This window comes from Phodopus roborovskii, unplaced genomic scaffold (genome assembly GCF_943737965.1).
Source record: "Phodopus roborovskii unplaced genomic scaffold, PHOROB, whole genome shotgun sequence".
NCBI classification, from domain to species: domain Eukaryota; kingdom Metazoa; phylum Chordata; class Mammalia; order Rodentia; family Cricetidae; genus Phodopus; species Phodopus roborovskii.
In genome coordinates this window covers 7,735,019-7,750,576 of record NW_026126563.1, presented here as the reverse complement: position 1 = coordinate 7,750,576, position 15,558 = coordinate 7,735,019, and the positions used below count along the sequence as shown (strand labels likewise).

At 40.5% G+C, this 15,558-nt stretch overlaps 1 pseudogene; it reads right to left on the bottom strand.

Moving 5' to 3' along the window:
* Positions 1-273: 273 nt before the first annotated feature.
* Positions 274-6,605, bottom strand: LOC127234954 (protein SGT1 homolog; annotated as a pseudogene).
* Between the last annotated feature and the right edge of the window lie 8,953 nt (positions 6,606-15,558).

The following is a 15,558-nucleotide window of genomic DNA, read 5'->3' as shown; positions in this document are numbered from 1 at the left end:
TTAAAGGAAGTGTGTCACTGTGGGTGTGAGCTAGGAGGTATCCTATGCTCAAGCTATGCTTACTTCAGACCACTTCCTGTTGCCTGCATCCACCCTCAGCTCCTTCTCCAGCACCACATCTGCCTGCATGCCACCATGTCCCACCATGATGATAACGAACTGAACCTCTGAACGGTAAGCCGCCCAGGTGGATGCTTCCCTTTATAAGAGTCGTGGTGGTCATGGTGTCTCTTCACAGCAACAGAAGCCCTCAGACAGTACTGGAGACGGCACTCAAGACTGCCTGAGTGATTTGTTGGTGGTGTGTTTCCTTTCATCAGAGCCATCTGCACAGACGCGATGAGATGGCCGGTTTAAAGCTGCATCGCCCTGCAGCTTCTTACCCTCTTCATCTCTGCTCTCAGCAGCAGCGCGTCGCAGTTTCTGATAGGATGAGATCATGGGTGCCGGCTGTTTATGACAGCCGCGAGCTGGGTGTCTTTGTTGTTGTTGTTGTTTTTATTTGTCTCTTTGGTTTTTGTGGGCACCTCTCCTGGCACCTCTGTCCTTTTTCATCTCACAGCCTCTGGCTTTTTCATTTTAATTTCCGTCGTTGTCAAAAGTACTTTAGACATGCTCTGTTCTGGCATGACAGGTTGAAGAAATCTCAATTTCAAATTGTAATCCTCCCCAGAAGGGAGCTTCACCAAAGCAGGCAACTCTTTTTCTGAAAAATTCCCATTTACATCATTCTTCTGATTCTTGATCATACATGTACATGAGATCCCATTTGATAGGAGCCATACTTGATTTTTGACATGCAGTCACCTCAGATTCTGATCCAAGTATCTTGACACGTTTTAATCCAGATACTGAAATCTACATCTGCACTGTCTAATTTTGTCCTTCTGCAAAACATTCTAGAGCAGAAGCATAGCTAGCTGGTCTTGTTCCCCTGGTATTCATGAACCCCGTCCTTGGGAGAGGAGTGGAATCGTTTGGGCTGAGTTCAAGAGTCTTCTTTGTATCAGCAGAAGCATAGAAGTATTTCCCAAGAAGTTGACAGTAAGCTCTTTGACAGTCACAGTGTGAATCACTGGGATTCTATTCCTGAAGCCTTAGTCAGCTCCTCTAACCCTGCTGGGGGGCGGGGTCCTGGTCAGCTGGAGCACCTGTGAGCAGCTCTTGAGAATCCCCTGGGTCACTAGAGCTTCTGCTGCTGTCAAGGTCTCTGACAGCTCCTACCCAAGTTGCTCCTACCACTATTACTGGAAGACATACTCCATAGCAGAGGGTGTTTTGGGGTGGAGGGAAGATTTATTGAGAATAGTTTCACTTGAAGAACAAGAAACATGCTTTAGTGCCCAGTAGATGTCAAATGATAAAAGCCCTGAGTTCGTACAAAGTTTAATATTTAAGTTCTTTGAAATTATTGAGTAAATTTTAAGGCCAGAATTTCTTGCTTTTAATTATATTCTGTGAGCAATTTCACATTTTGGTAAAGGGCCCGGATCATGGGTCAAGTGTGCCTAGATCCAAATCCCAAGCCTGCAGACCACATCTCTGTTCCCTGGTTACTTCATCTACAAAATCAAAAGTTATAATAGCTCATATCTTTCATGTTATGTTTTGAGAACTGAATGAATTTCTGAACATGGAGCTTTCCGATGAGTGGCTGATAGAATGAGGAGCCAGATATTAGCCATTAGCCATTAGCCCTGAAATTTCCATTAACTATGTGTCTTGATAAGTAACTGGACTATTCTTTAAATTCTCACAGTCTCTGACTTCTCATTTGTACAGTAATGTAATTTTATGTTTGCAAGTAGATTGTATCTTAAATGACAACTTTGATTGATTAGTATTAAGTAACTAAATCATAACAGTCTTTAAAAAGAAACTGTCTGGGCTTAGCAAGATAAAGCTATAACCCCAGCTATCCCAACTACTATGGGTTCAGTAGGAATGATGACATACACACATGAACAAAATCACACACACTTGCTGTTTTCCTTATATTTTATATGTCACTCACATGATACATAGCCTTTGTCATCACAGTTGGGTTTTACTCACTTTCAAAACTACTGTTTTTTTTTCTAGTTCCATAAAAAATGGCATGAGAACTATGATGGGGATTGCATTGAATTGGTGGCTTTATCCCCATAATATGGGCACTTGCATAGTATTAACTCTGTCTATATGTGAGCAGATGAGGTCTTTTCATCTTTTAGTGTCTTCTTCAACTTCTTTCTTCTGTATCTTAATTTTCCTTGTAGGGGCCTTCCTTATCAGCTAGTCTGAATGATGACGTTTGGGTGGACATTGAGCCCCCATGATCTGCCTGTCCATGAATCCACAGTGCTGCAGTTACAGAAGTGAACCACTACATCCAACACTTCCATGGATACTGGGGTCCAAACAAAGGCCCTCACACTTGCATGGAAAGCACTTTATTTGTGGACCCATCTCCTAGGCTCTATAATACTTTACTCACTGATCCATCTCCTAGGCTCTTATAATATCTTACTCATGGATGCATCTCCTAGGCTATGTAATTCTTTACTCACTGATCCATTTCCTAGGCTCTAAAATACTTTTGTTTTATTTTGTTATGATTATTATATAGAACATGCTAACCTTGAACTTGCTTTTTATTATCATAATTTTTAAAACAATTTTTTAAATTTAAATATACTTGATTATATTCTTCCCCTCCCCAAGTCATTCCAGACCCTCTCCCCTTCTCTACCCACCCAACTTTAAGTTACTTATCAAAAACAAACAAAAACCCAGTACAACAACCCCCTGAAACCAAGAAAACAAATATTAAAAAAACATCACACAAATACACACAAACAACAACAACAAAAAGAAACAAAAAAGCAAGCAAACAAGCAAAACCCCTGTTGAGTCCATTACATGTTATTAACTACTCCTAACCATGAGGTCTTCCCTGGAGTGGTTGAAGTACCCAGTGTCACTCTCCAAGGAGATATAAATGACAGTTCAGTTGGTAACCTTTACCCTAGTGGCTATGATTTCTCTTCTCTTCTCTCTCTCTCTCTCCCCTCTCTTTCTCTCTTTCTATTCCTTTCGTCCTTTCTTAAAGTGTAACCAAATAAAATATATATCTTAAACTGCCAAATTCCACCTTCAAGTGAACACTTTTGCCCATGAAGATGCCTACTTTACAAAAGCAGCTTCTGCATTTCCTTTGCCGATATGATGTAGTAACTGAATACATTGTTCCATTATTGATCTGAGTAATTTTCTCTTAGATAAGTAAGGATTAATAGAAAGGATTCTTATCTGAACTTCATACATTATTTACCCATTAGCCTTTCTTTCTTTATGTAGATTCAATGTTTTGCCCTAACCAATTTTTCTTCTACCTGAGGAATTATCATTAACATTATTTTAAATAATTGAAGTGGTTTATTTCTTTTTACTGGTTCCCTGGATAATACACACATGAATACATATTCATGGAAACAGCACACAAGTAAAGGCAAGTTAAAAATTCTCAGCAATAGTCTCTCTTTCACATCCAGAGGGACAAAATATAATATGCAAATACATATGTGTGTATATAATCCATCTGTAATTGTTCTACCGTTTTCATATACTGTGTTTTGTTATTTTTTAGTCTTCTTTTTGCATCATGAGTTTCTGGGCAGGGACTGCTATATCTTAAAATCCACTCATCTTGCATGAGTTTGTCCTGCTGCTGAGTCCACCACAAACCATTCTTCCTATCAGAGTGCTTCGTTACCAGCATCTGCTTTTTACACCTTCTCATTTCCAAATTTCCTGCTTACATAGTCTCTATGTTCTCGCAAACTGCATTTTCAGTTGAGCCTTCAACATTATTAGCGTAATTTTAAATTCCTTATGGTATCTTAACTAAATCTATTCTGATTCTTGTTTTGGTTCTTCAAACTGTATTTTTCCTTATCTACAAATTTTCTTGTAATTTTATTTTATTATTGAACACTGGATTTGAAGATAATTTGACTATAAGAAACGAGGTAGAGGGAGCACTTGGTGTTTCATGCTAATCTGTCTAGGAATTATGCTAGGTAATATTTCTGTGTCTGTTGGTGACACTGAATTCAGATTCCTCTCATTTGAACTCAAAGGGTTCTCAACTCATGAGTTGAGAAGCATGACTTCTGATGCTTACACGGTGAAAAAAAATAGTAGGAGAATATTAAGTGTTTGTGTTTTCTGTAATTGATTGCTGTGTTTGTGTGAAAGCCAAACGCTTTACGTGTACATAAAAACACTGGAGTTCAGTTTGTCTCCAGCCCATTTGTTGGTACTGGGTGGTGGGAGGGGATGGTCAATGCCCCGTGTGCACACTGTGTGTTTAGACTCAAGGCTACAGTGAAGGCATGTGACGCAATGCAGTCAAGTTCTGCCAGAAACACGATGGACTCATTATGCATCTGATTCGAATTAATTTTTTGTTATTGTGTATTCAGAAATGATTCCATTCCCCATCCCCACATGTGGCCATGACCCACAGTTTAAGAATCTGCGGTGTAGACTCTGGGTATTTTCTCCCTTTCCTGCTTCCTATCAGAATCATGTAGGCTCTTCCTTTCTCTTCTTAATCTGTTGGGTTCCTAGTGGTAAATGAAAGGGTATATTTTCCAAGACTATGATCCCAGAAGTTTTTCCTTTAAATGTGGCCTCCAGCAATTTTCCAAAACGACCATTAAGTGTTTCAGACTTGTGCTACTCCTATCAAACTAAGCTAATCAGCTTCCTCTCTCCATCTCTGTCTGTCTGTCTGTCTGTCTGTCTGTCTGTCTCTCTCCCTTTCCCCTCTCATTTCACCTTTCTCTACTTTGTCACAATTTTCCCTACAACTTCTCATTTGTGATATGTCTATAAAGCCTTTAGTTTTCATTATAACAAGCTTTCTGTTCTTGTTAATGAAGGCAAAGCTATATAAGTTTGTTTTATTGGGGTTTTTTAGCACATTATATTTGAAACTGAGACTTGAAGTCCCAAGTTAATATTTCCTAATTGATGGTGACTTGGGGGTAGGGGTGGCCTTACAGAGGTTATACACGTGCTGGATGTCCGCATGGATCCAGAAAGGAAAACCAGCTTTGCAGATGACCTGCAGTGTACTGGGCAAGTTAACTAGAGCTTTCCTCTGGCCACTGTAAGTAGAAGACATTAATGAATGCCAGCACTACAGCATCATGTCTGGGTTTCTTTACTGAACTCACTAGAACTTCTGAGTCATCTTCCAGGGGCTTGTTTGTCCTCACTGGTAGAATCCCCTGATAAGGTAGGATCTGAGTGAGCATTACTTACACAACATAAAGAGACAGTTTAGTTTACTCTTCATAGGGGAAGACTTTGGGCATGAATTATCCTGTGCGAGTCATAAGCAAATGAGATTTGGGACTCTTCTGGAAAACTCCTTTATCATACAGAACAGAAGTTCAAAAGTTCAGTAAATGATAATGATGGCTCAAAGTTACAACTAGACAGCAGCAGCAGTCCGGCTTGATGTTGCTGAGTTCCTACAACTAGCATTTCCCAAAGAATCTTTTTTCCAATGTTAGCAGACTTTCTGTCAGTAATAACAGTTTCCAATATTAAATGGAGCATGTTATAGATTTCTGTTTGCAATCAGGCAACCTATTCTCATACTGAAAGTTCTGAGAATCGTGACATTTAATTGACCACAGAGTTGTTTTTATTCCTTTGGAATTGGTTTTGTTTTACTTTTTCTCATAGCACTTATTGGTGTCTTAGAAATTGTTGTTTTATGGAATGCAACTTTAAGAAACATGAACTGCGGGCTGGCAAAACAGCTTTGGTGGTGGAGGCAGTTGCTGCCAAGCCTGGTGACATGAATCCAGTTTTGGAGAACAGAGACAGTAGAAGTAACTCCTGCATGTTGCCCTGTGACTTTCATATCCCTACGTGCACATATCCACACACATAAACTAAATGAATACATATGTCAAGTTTAAAAACACGCAATTGCTTCTTTCTAAGCCTCTCATTTTTGCTCACCCTTGGCTTCCCTCTCTCAGACTGTGTGGTCTCCCTTCTCTCTTATTCTTACTTGTGTTTGTTTTCTGAGTTACTGCTTCCCACTGTTAGTAACTAGCACCCATTGTCTTCCTCATCCCACACACACTCTGCACTTGCAATTGTCACTTACTTTTCCTAGACTGTGAGAGAGTACAGAGAGAAGTTGTAAACATGTCAGTCAGTCTCCTTGACGACACTGGATCATTTTGATTCTGTTTGATTTTGTCTTTCAAAGCCCAAGTGTTTCCTACAAGGACTTTGCATTACTGATGTCAGTGTGTTGTTTGTTTGTTGTCTTGTTTTTCCTTTTTCAGTGCTTTTTACTTTTCTTTAGTTTTTTTTTTTAACGTTTCATTGTGGGTTCATGTGTGTGTGTGTGTGTGTGTGTGTGTGCATATGTGTGTGCGTGTGTGCGTGCGTGTGTACATGCACATGGGTGCCTGCAGAGGCCAGAAGAGGGTGTCCTGCAGCTGGCAGTTTTGGGACAGCTAACCTAGATGCTGGAAACGAAACTCTGGTCCTCTGAAAGAACAGTAAGAGTCCTCCACTTACCGAGCCATCTTCTCGGGCCCTTCTGCTTTCTTTGTAAGCTACACTATTCCCATCTCAGATCCATGTAGAACATGTCTTTCTTATGTAAAAGCTTTATAGCGCATGGCTCCCGAGTCTACTTTCGGAAAAGTGGACCACTGATGAGGAAGCCTTCCTGACAGCAGCATGCCGTTCTGTCATTTTCTCTGACGACTCTGTCCACACTTGAGTGTCTTTTAGCAAAATGACTGGAGTAAGTGGCGCATCATTTTCCGGGTTACTTTCTTCTGTCTTGTGCATCAGCAGAAAATCACAGCAGTGGGCTCAGTGGACAATGCTAAAACCAAGACAGAAACTACTACGATAAGTGGGAAAAGTCAATCGGAATGTCAGTGCCTGAGGTGTGGGAGAGAAGCTGGAAGGAGCCGTTAGCTGGAGCTGAGGAGCTGTGCTAAGACCGCTCATACTTCCAGCCTTGGCCCATCTACGCACATTAGAGTAAATGATTTTCATTGTGCTTGACTCCAGGCTGCTTGGCTTCCTGCAGGGACCACAGGCTTGTGTCTGGGAGTATAACCCTCCTCGAAGCACAGGTTCCTGAAGCACGGAATTAATTACTGACGCCAACCTGGAAAGTGTCATTTTTCTCAGAGTCTGATTACTCTTGAATCTAAAGGCATGAGCCCGATACCTCTGGAAACAGTGGATGAGACAGGTGACGTCTGGGGAGATCCCTTCTCTCTCAAAGTCTTCTGCAACCACCAGTATAGTCATTGACATAGTAATGGGAGTAACTTAGCTGAGGGGAGCAGCCTTAAAACAATATAGGATGTCTCCTAAGCACTTACATGGAGTGATTACTGTTGTAGATTTGAGAGAGGAGAATATGGCGTAGAGTATGTATACGGTGTATAGTCTGTATAGGAAGGAGTGTTTGACTGTGGAATTCGTATATTGTTAATTTGTTTAAATTTAATGTGTCAGAAATGTAGCATTTCTGTGGAATGAAAAGATTATGTTTAAATCATTCCATCTCTCCATCTCTCTTGTTCCAGGAATGACCTCTGTTAGAAATTTAATGTATTTCCTTCCAAGTTCTGCTTCTCTGTCAGTATCGACAGATTGCCCTCAAAACACGTTTTTTCTGTGATGGCCAGTGACTGCTGGGCCTCGGGCCGGCCCTTCAGTGAGACTGATGGTCCCAGGGACACTCCAGTGGGAAGATTTTCCCTCTCCCACTGATTCAGACACCAGCAGTACAACAAGAGATTTGTTTCCCTGTGTCCCTATTATCCCAATGTCACCAACTACTGCCATTTCTTTCTGTGAGTGGTTGCTTTGAGGGAAGAAACCCATAAACTGTTATTTTATATGGACATAGTTTTGTTGTTGTTGCTGTTGCCATTAAAGTTATATGAAATAGGAAGCTGAGATTTTAATTTTCATTTCTCAGTTTTCAGTTTTATAAAACATTGACACAAACATCTCTTGCTGTATAATTTCATTTTATAAACTTTCCTCCTTTCCTTATTGACTATTTTTTCATTTCGTAAGATGTTTTTCTTGGTTATAAACACTTTCAGAAATTACTGTCTGAATCTTGCTGTTAATGTACTTTGTGGTCCTTGGATTTTGTATGTAACAATATACTTATTTTACACCTTCTAATTATTTTGTGCTTCAGAAACATCTTCTGGTATACACAATTGCAATGTTTCATATTTTGCCCAAATCTGGTTTACTCTTTTGTATGGCTATGGATTCGAATCCACTTTGGATTCTTTCTATGCTGATTCAAGAAAGATGAGTCCCTTGTTTGTGCCTCTCCTTGGGTCTGCTTCTCTTCGGCTATCCATGTGAATAAGTTCTTTTCCTTCATCATTTTCCAGCAATTTGAGAACCACCATGCAAGCATCTAGTAACTTAGAATTTGAAGCTCTGATCCAAATATTCTTTGCACTGAAATGCCATTGTTGTGTCCAGAGAAATAGTTCAAATCTTTACAGTAAACTGCTGCACAGTTTTTACATAAGTCTCCTATTTACAAGCCAGGACTGTTGGTTTAATGCTGAGGTTTAACACTCTACCATTGTGTCAAGAGTTCTGTCATCCTTGAGTAAATACCCTGTGAATCTTAAGGGTGCTACATGTCCACTTACATATTTCCACTAACACAGAAACTTACTGATTTCTACCGATGTACTTTCTCAGAGTCCACCATACTTTGAATAGTGTAATGGAAGAATTTGTACAATAATAATTGACAAAGTCAGTACTTAAACACAAGCTGTTTATCTATTTATACTAAAGTCAGGAATAAGACAAGGGTGTCCACTCTCACCATTCCTATTCAATGTAGTACATGAAGTCTTGGATAGAACAATAAGACAATTGAAGTAGGTCAAGAGGATACAAATTGGAAGAGAAGAAGTCAAAGTATCCTTCACTAGTAAATACCCTGAAGATTCCACCCAGAAACCTTTACAGTTGATAAATGTTTAAAACAAAGTAGCAAGATACAAAATAAACACACATCAATTAATAGTTTTCCTACACACAAACATACTGAGTAAGAAATTAGTGAAACAATATTCACAATAGCCTTAAATAAAATATCTTGAGTTAATGCCAACCAAGAAAGCTAAAGACTTGTATAATAAAAATTCTAACACTGAAGGGAGAGTTTGAAGAAGATACCAAAAGATGGAAAGATTCCCCCATGCTCATGGATAGTAGTATTAACTATTGTGAAAATGGTCATCCATGAAAAGTAGTCTACAGATTTAATGCAATCCCCATCAAAATTCTAACACAATTCTTTACAGAATTATAACTCCCACCCCAAAAACACAAATAATGCAAATTTTCTCTTATATGTGTATGGTAACTTATGTGTGCTTTCAATATGTATGCTAAAATCTAAATAAACTCAGAGCTTAAATACCTAGTAAGGGACCAGAGAGTAGGATGTGATCTCCCCCCAAAAAAAGTGAAAATAAAATATGGTATTTTGGGAAAATAAACAATAGACTAGAAACAGGAGAATTAAATGGGAAGCAGGCTGGAAGAAAGGGGTAAATTAAGGAAGATGGGAAGAAACAAGGAACACTAAGGGCCTTTAGAAAACATATATAGAGGATCCCTAAAATGTTTACATATGTGAAATAAATATAAATAAAGTCACCACAGAATGGAGAAGACAATGCCATACCTGGACATCTTATATACCCAAGTGTAAGGAGTACAGGTTTTTTTTTTTTTTTTTTTTTTTTTTTTCTGTCGTTACTCTTATCCCGTCGCTGCGCCTGCCCCAATTAACATATAGAGATATGATGTTATTGGCCAGGTGTTAGTTTCTTATCGGTAGCTCTGTCTTAATTATTAACCCATTTCTATGTATTTCCACGTGGTCTTACCGAGAGCGGAGGAATGGCGGTTTTGTTCTTTCCAGGCTCTCCATCCTGACTCCTCCTTACTACTTCCTATTTCCTCCTTGTCTCCTAGTCCCTCCTATCTTCCTTTCCTATTGGCCAACAGTGCTTTATTATTAACCAGTATGAGAAACATATACAGAATGACATCTCCCATCACCCAAGTAAAACCTCCAGTGCCAAGAATGGGTTATATATTGTTGATTCATTGGACAATGATCCCTACCCAAAACATCACAAGCCATTGCCAAGGCTACTGGTTTCTCCCCACAACCTGATAGTAAGGCCCTACTGTTGAAGACAATGCTTATCCCTGTCATCAAACATGGAAAAATCAAGCCAGTGCCTGTAGGGAACCATGAAGTTGGCTTAACCTAAGTGCCTTGAGAAGCATGTATCATAGGTTTGTCAGGTTGGAGTCTATGACTCCTGGGGCACAACGTGCCTTCCAGGCATCTCCTCAGGCAGCATTCCTCTGCGTGTTCTCTTAGTAGTCAAGGAAGCACAGAAACTTGACAGGACAATTGGTCTGAGAAAATAACCTCACGGTGTCCTGCATAGCTTGCAAACATCACTGCATCCAGGCAACTACAAGTGTATTTATTGATCCTGGAAATTGACATTATATTCAGTTACTGATAAAGATATAAAAAGTCTGATTGCTCTCAATAAAATTGTCACAGCCTCAGTTGTGGCCCCTCCAACCTGGCCTGATTTCATTTCTTACAACCATATCAAGTGACACTGGCCTCATAAGTAAGTGTGGGCAATTACAAATGCTAAACTAGCAGCTTAGTGCCTACTTGGTGCTGGCAGGTACTTTGCATGCTACCAGAGAAGAAAGGCAATCATCAATATCACCTAGCTACAAACCCTACAGTCTACAACAGTGACTTCCCGACAAGATGTACTGGTATAATAGTAGTACAAATATGAGAGTAACCAACCACTCTTTGATTGGATTTAAGATAGCTTCATGATATAGAACCCATACTTGATGCTGCTATTGTGTAGCCAAGAACCTGAGACGAGATGTGTCCTAAGAAAAAACCTACTACTATTATTGATTAATGAACATAACAGTAAAATGACTCCTAATGGTGTACTTTTACACCCAAAGATCAGTGTCTCTCAACTCTTATCTGAGAAGCTTCTTGCAGTAGATGGGATCAACACTGAGGCCCACAGCTAGACACTGAGAGTTTGGGGCACTCAGTCAATGCCTCTACCCGACCCCTAGCCTCAAGGGTCAGGGATCCATGCAGCACAGTCTGCGGATGACTGTGAGGAAACAGTGTCTCCCAGACACAACGGGACTAACGCAAACATGAATTCACAGAGTCTGTGTCAGCATGCACATGACCTGTACAGACTCAAGCCCAAAGGGGCATCAGCAATGAGAGATGGGACTTAGCATGGGTTTCCACCCCTAAATAAGAAGCTGTTTGCAACTGAAAGGAAAATCATTTTCCTCCGGTGGAGTGTCCCTGGATATATCGTCCCCACACTGCAGGGAAGGCCCCATGCCCAGAAGTAACTTGGCAACATAAAACAAGCTCTCCATGGTTTTTGTGGGGTTTTGTTTTAGCTTTTTTGTTTGGTTTTTTTTCCTCTTTTTGGGGGTTGTTGTTTGTTTTGACTTTAGTTTTTAAGGGTTGCTTCTTTTTTAGAGAGGAAGAACATGAAATTGCATGGGTAGGGAGATGGAGAGGATCTGGGAGGAGTGGGGATGAACCACAAAAAATATGTTGTAGGAAAAACCTTCAAATAAAAAAATGGAAAAAGAACCCCACTAATGAGGGAACTCTTTTGAGGGGTGACTTTGGTTCCAATATCTTCCTCTTCCATTTTCAGGGCTTTTTGTAAACTTTTAATATTTTGACATTCTTCTCCCTTTTCCACTAACAATTACCTTTTTCCCTATAATTTCCCTATAAATTACTATATATATATATAGTTTTCATAGTTACCCAAAAGCTACTGACACGTAAAGCGTGCGTGCGCGCGTGTGTGTGTGTGTGTGTGTGTGTGTGTGTGTGTGTGTGTGTGTGCGCGCGTGTGCGCGCACGTGTGGTGTGTATAACAACCATTAAAGAAAAAGAGTCCATGAATTTAAGAGGGTGAGGGGTTACATGAGAGGGCATAGAGGGAGGAATAGGAAAGGAAAAAGGACAAAATTACATTCTAACCTAAAAAACAAAATACAAAAATCAGAAATAAAATTAAAAGACAAAACACATGCTACTTCTCAGCCCACACACCTTGTTTGCTTTGCCTATTCCACTGGCCACACTCACTGCAAACACACAGTTCCTGTTTCCAGTGGAGCCTGCTTTTCCTATGGAGAGTACTTTCTAGTGACCTTACCATCCCAGTTTCTTAAGTTAGAGAGAAGAATTGTTGCACAGAACACTTGGAAAGAAAGTAGCATAGGCTTACCTATAATCTGTCTGTTTACTACCTGGTGAAATTTGGAAATTTATCTCGATCTACCCACACCTCTACCTATCTGCACTGCAAATCCACATTTGCCTTTACTGAGAGACAGAATTTCAACAGCAGCCACCAGTCCACTAGTCCAATAACACGGCATGTGACTTTCCTTGACAGTAACTTTTGTTCTACTGTGAAAGTTTCATTCACACTCTCTCTCTCTCTCTCTCTCTCTCTCTCTCTCTCTCTCTCTCTCACACACACACACACACACACACACACACACACACACACACACACGTAATGTGATTTGAGCAAGCTGGAGAATGAAGGAGGTTAGTTGGTGGTGGCGGGAAAGAAAGGAAGAAAACATCAAAAGGTTACAGTTTTATTAAAAAAAAAAGAAGAAGAAGAAAAATGTTCTGAAAGAGGCAGATGAAGATAAGTCCAGAGTTACCTCTCAAAAGGTTTCCTCCTCCCTTTGTAAGAAGGGAGAGTGTTTGAACCAAAGCAGAGATGCTAGAATAAACATGGGAGGGCAGACAAGACAACCATGGAAGACGCAACACATGTGGACCACTCTCCAAGAATTACGTGGAAAGATACAGCTATGGAGAGCCAACAGGCAAGTGTGCCCAACATTTTTATTAACAGCAGCTTTATTTGCAATGCATAGAAACAATAGCATTGCCACATTTGAAACTGTGGGGGTGGGGTAGGAAGTAAAGCAGTTTCATTATTTTGCTTTGGGGGAAATAGATGTGTTTTTAAAGCCTTCCATCAGTCAACCACACACATTGCCTGCCTTAATCCTACCTTCCCTGGGAAGACTTTAAGTTCCTTAATGTCAAATCACCCTGCCATCACGGCCATCAGAAAACTGACCCCGAAGGTGGGGAGAAGCTCTTTCAAAGCTATCTCTAAGTGGTGTCATGCGTGGGAATAGAGAGAAATAAGGCTGGAAAAATAAGCTACAGCGAGTCTCATTGCCATTGTATCCTCTTCCCGCTAACGTGTAATTAGAGCTGGCAGGCATGTGGCAGACGCTTTTTCAGTGTGCTATCTGCACACAAAGCTCAAAACCGTTTCCAAATGGTAATTTCTGGGCCTTCCTCTTTGGCCCATTAGTGGTCTGTGTTGTGAGAGTGTGCTGTGTAATTGTGACCCCTAGTGGCTGACGAGGTGACTCTTCAATCCATACATGCTACTCTGTGATAGTCATTTTTTTTTTTTTTTCACCTTAAATTTTCTATCTAAATCTTACTGGAAGTCAGCTTTCTCCTACTCTTCTGTGGTGAGGTGGGCCTATTCCTCCACCTTCCTCTCTACAGATGAGTGCAATATCAAAAGGTGCATCTATTCCTGGTTGACAATGATTGAAACGTAAGTTCTAATGCATTAGAAAATGCTGTCAATTTTACACACATCAAAAGGACACTTCTTTTTTAAGCACACTTCAGTTAGACTGGAGAAATGGTCCTATAAGAAAATTCCTGGCATGCAACCACGAGGATCCCTGGAACCCAGGTAAAAAAGATGTGTGTGGCGTGAGCACTTAGAAGCCCAGTGGCGTGGAGATGCAGACAGGCAGGCTACCTGGCCAGCCAACCTAGCCCAGTCAGCGAGCCCCAGGCCAGTGAGAGACTATGTTTCAGCCTAGCTTACTTAGCCAACCCCAGACCAACAGGAGTCTATGTCTCAAAAACAAATGGGGGAAGTGACCAGAAGAGAAGCCAGTCTTGAGGGTGCTGTCTGCCTTCCATATACATGTGCACACCTGCATGAGCATATATACACACATGTGCATGCGTGGCACGTGTGCACACTCACACACACACAAAGACGAGACGCTGAGAATATGATCTAAGGGATGCCACCACAGGCCGTACTGGCATCAAATGTTTCCCAAAATTTTCCTGTTTAAGTCCCCAAAGAAGTAGTTTCCCTAGACCTATTTTTACAGTTACATTGTGTGTACTTATCATGAAAACTTTGATCAAAATACACACATTCTATGTATATTATGCAAATGCAATAAAATAATTATGACTGCTTCTAAATATTTCATGAGATGCATGAAGTAATCCAGAAGCTGAAGGATTGCTCATAGAACATGGTCGATTTGAAAGCAAGGTGTAATCTGGAATGTCACAGAATGCCTAACATTTACACCACATATATGCACAAACAAAAAGTATATGTTGCATTGGATATCTATACATTTTATATTAGGTAAAGCAAGGCTCATCACTGAACTTTGCACTGTATGAACTGCACGGGTAGGCAATTGGTCTCTCTTGTCACGGCACTCGTTTATAACAGCTTACCGTGAAGTCCTGCTCCCTGACTTTGTGACCAGCAACTTTTTATACTAACAGATGTGAAGGACCCCTTCTTCAGGGTTCTCCAGCTTGGCAAGCAGGAGAGGGAGCAGAAAACTGGAAGGTGAAAAGTGGAAGCCTGACGAGAACTGAGCTGCGTCGTCATTTATCCAGTCAATAGAGACTCAGAGTAGATCACGCTGAACTCAAAAGCAAAGGAGGAAGCCTCTGAGAACCAGGACAACTAATATTCTGAGCTAATATAGTTCAGATTAAGAACCGCTAGCCATCTCATCCTTTCTATGGAGCAGGAGAAGGACAGGATGGGGGCTGGTGGAAGGCCTGGGAGAATGAGAGGGAGAGGGAGCTGGGATTGATACATAAAATAAGATTAATTCTAATTAAAATGTAAAAAGAAGTAGAATCTTAGTGTCTTTGGAGTGTATTATCAGTAAGCCATTGATTTCTTTATTTATCGACACGTGTGCTGGGTAGTAGAAATGATACAATTAGTGTTCGTCATTGAGACATGGCTGCTTTAAGTAAGTTTCATTGCATCACTTTTTGATAAGTCTAAAGGGTAAATATTACTCATTTTCCATAGATGAAGTCTGAGGTGTGGCAATGTCAATCAGCCTGTCCAACGCCTTCAGCTCCATCACAGCTCTCTTCGTCCCTTGATCTTTATTGAAGGGCACGGTATATGTCATTGAGTCCCTGCTTCTTTTAGGGGCTTCTCAAAGCCCTACACATAGAACATAAACTAATCCAAAGAGCACTGCAAGACAGGGAGAGGC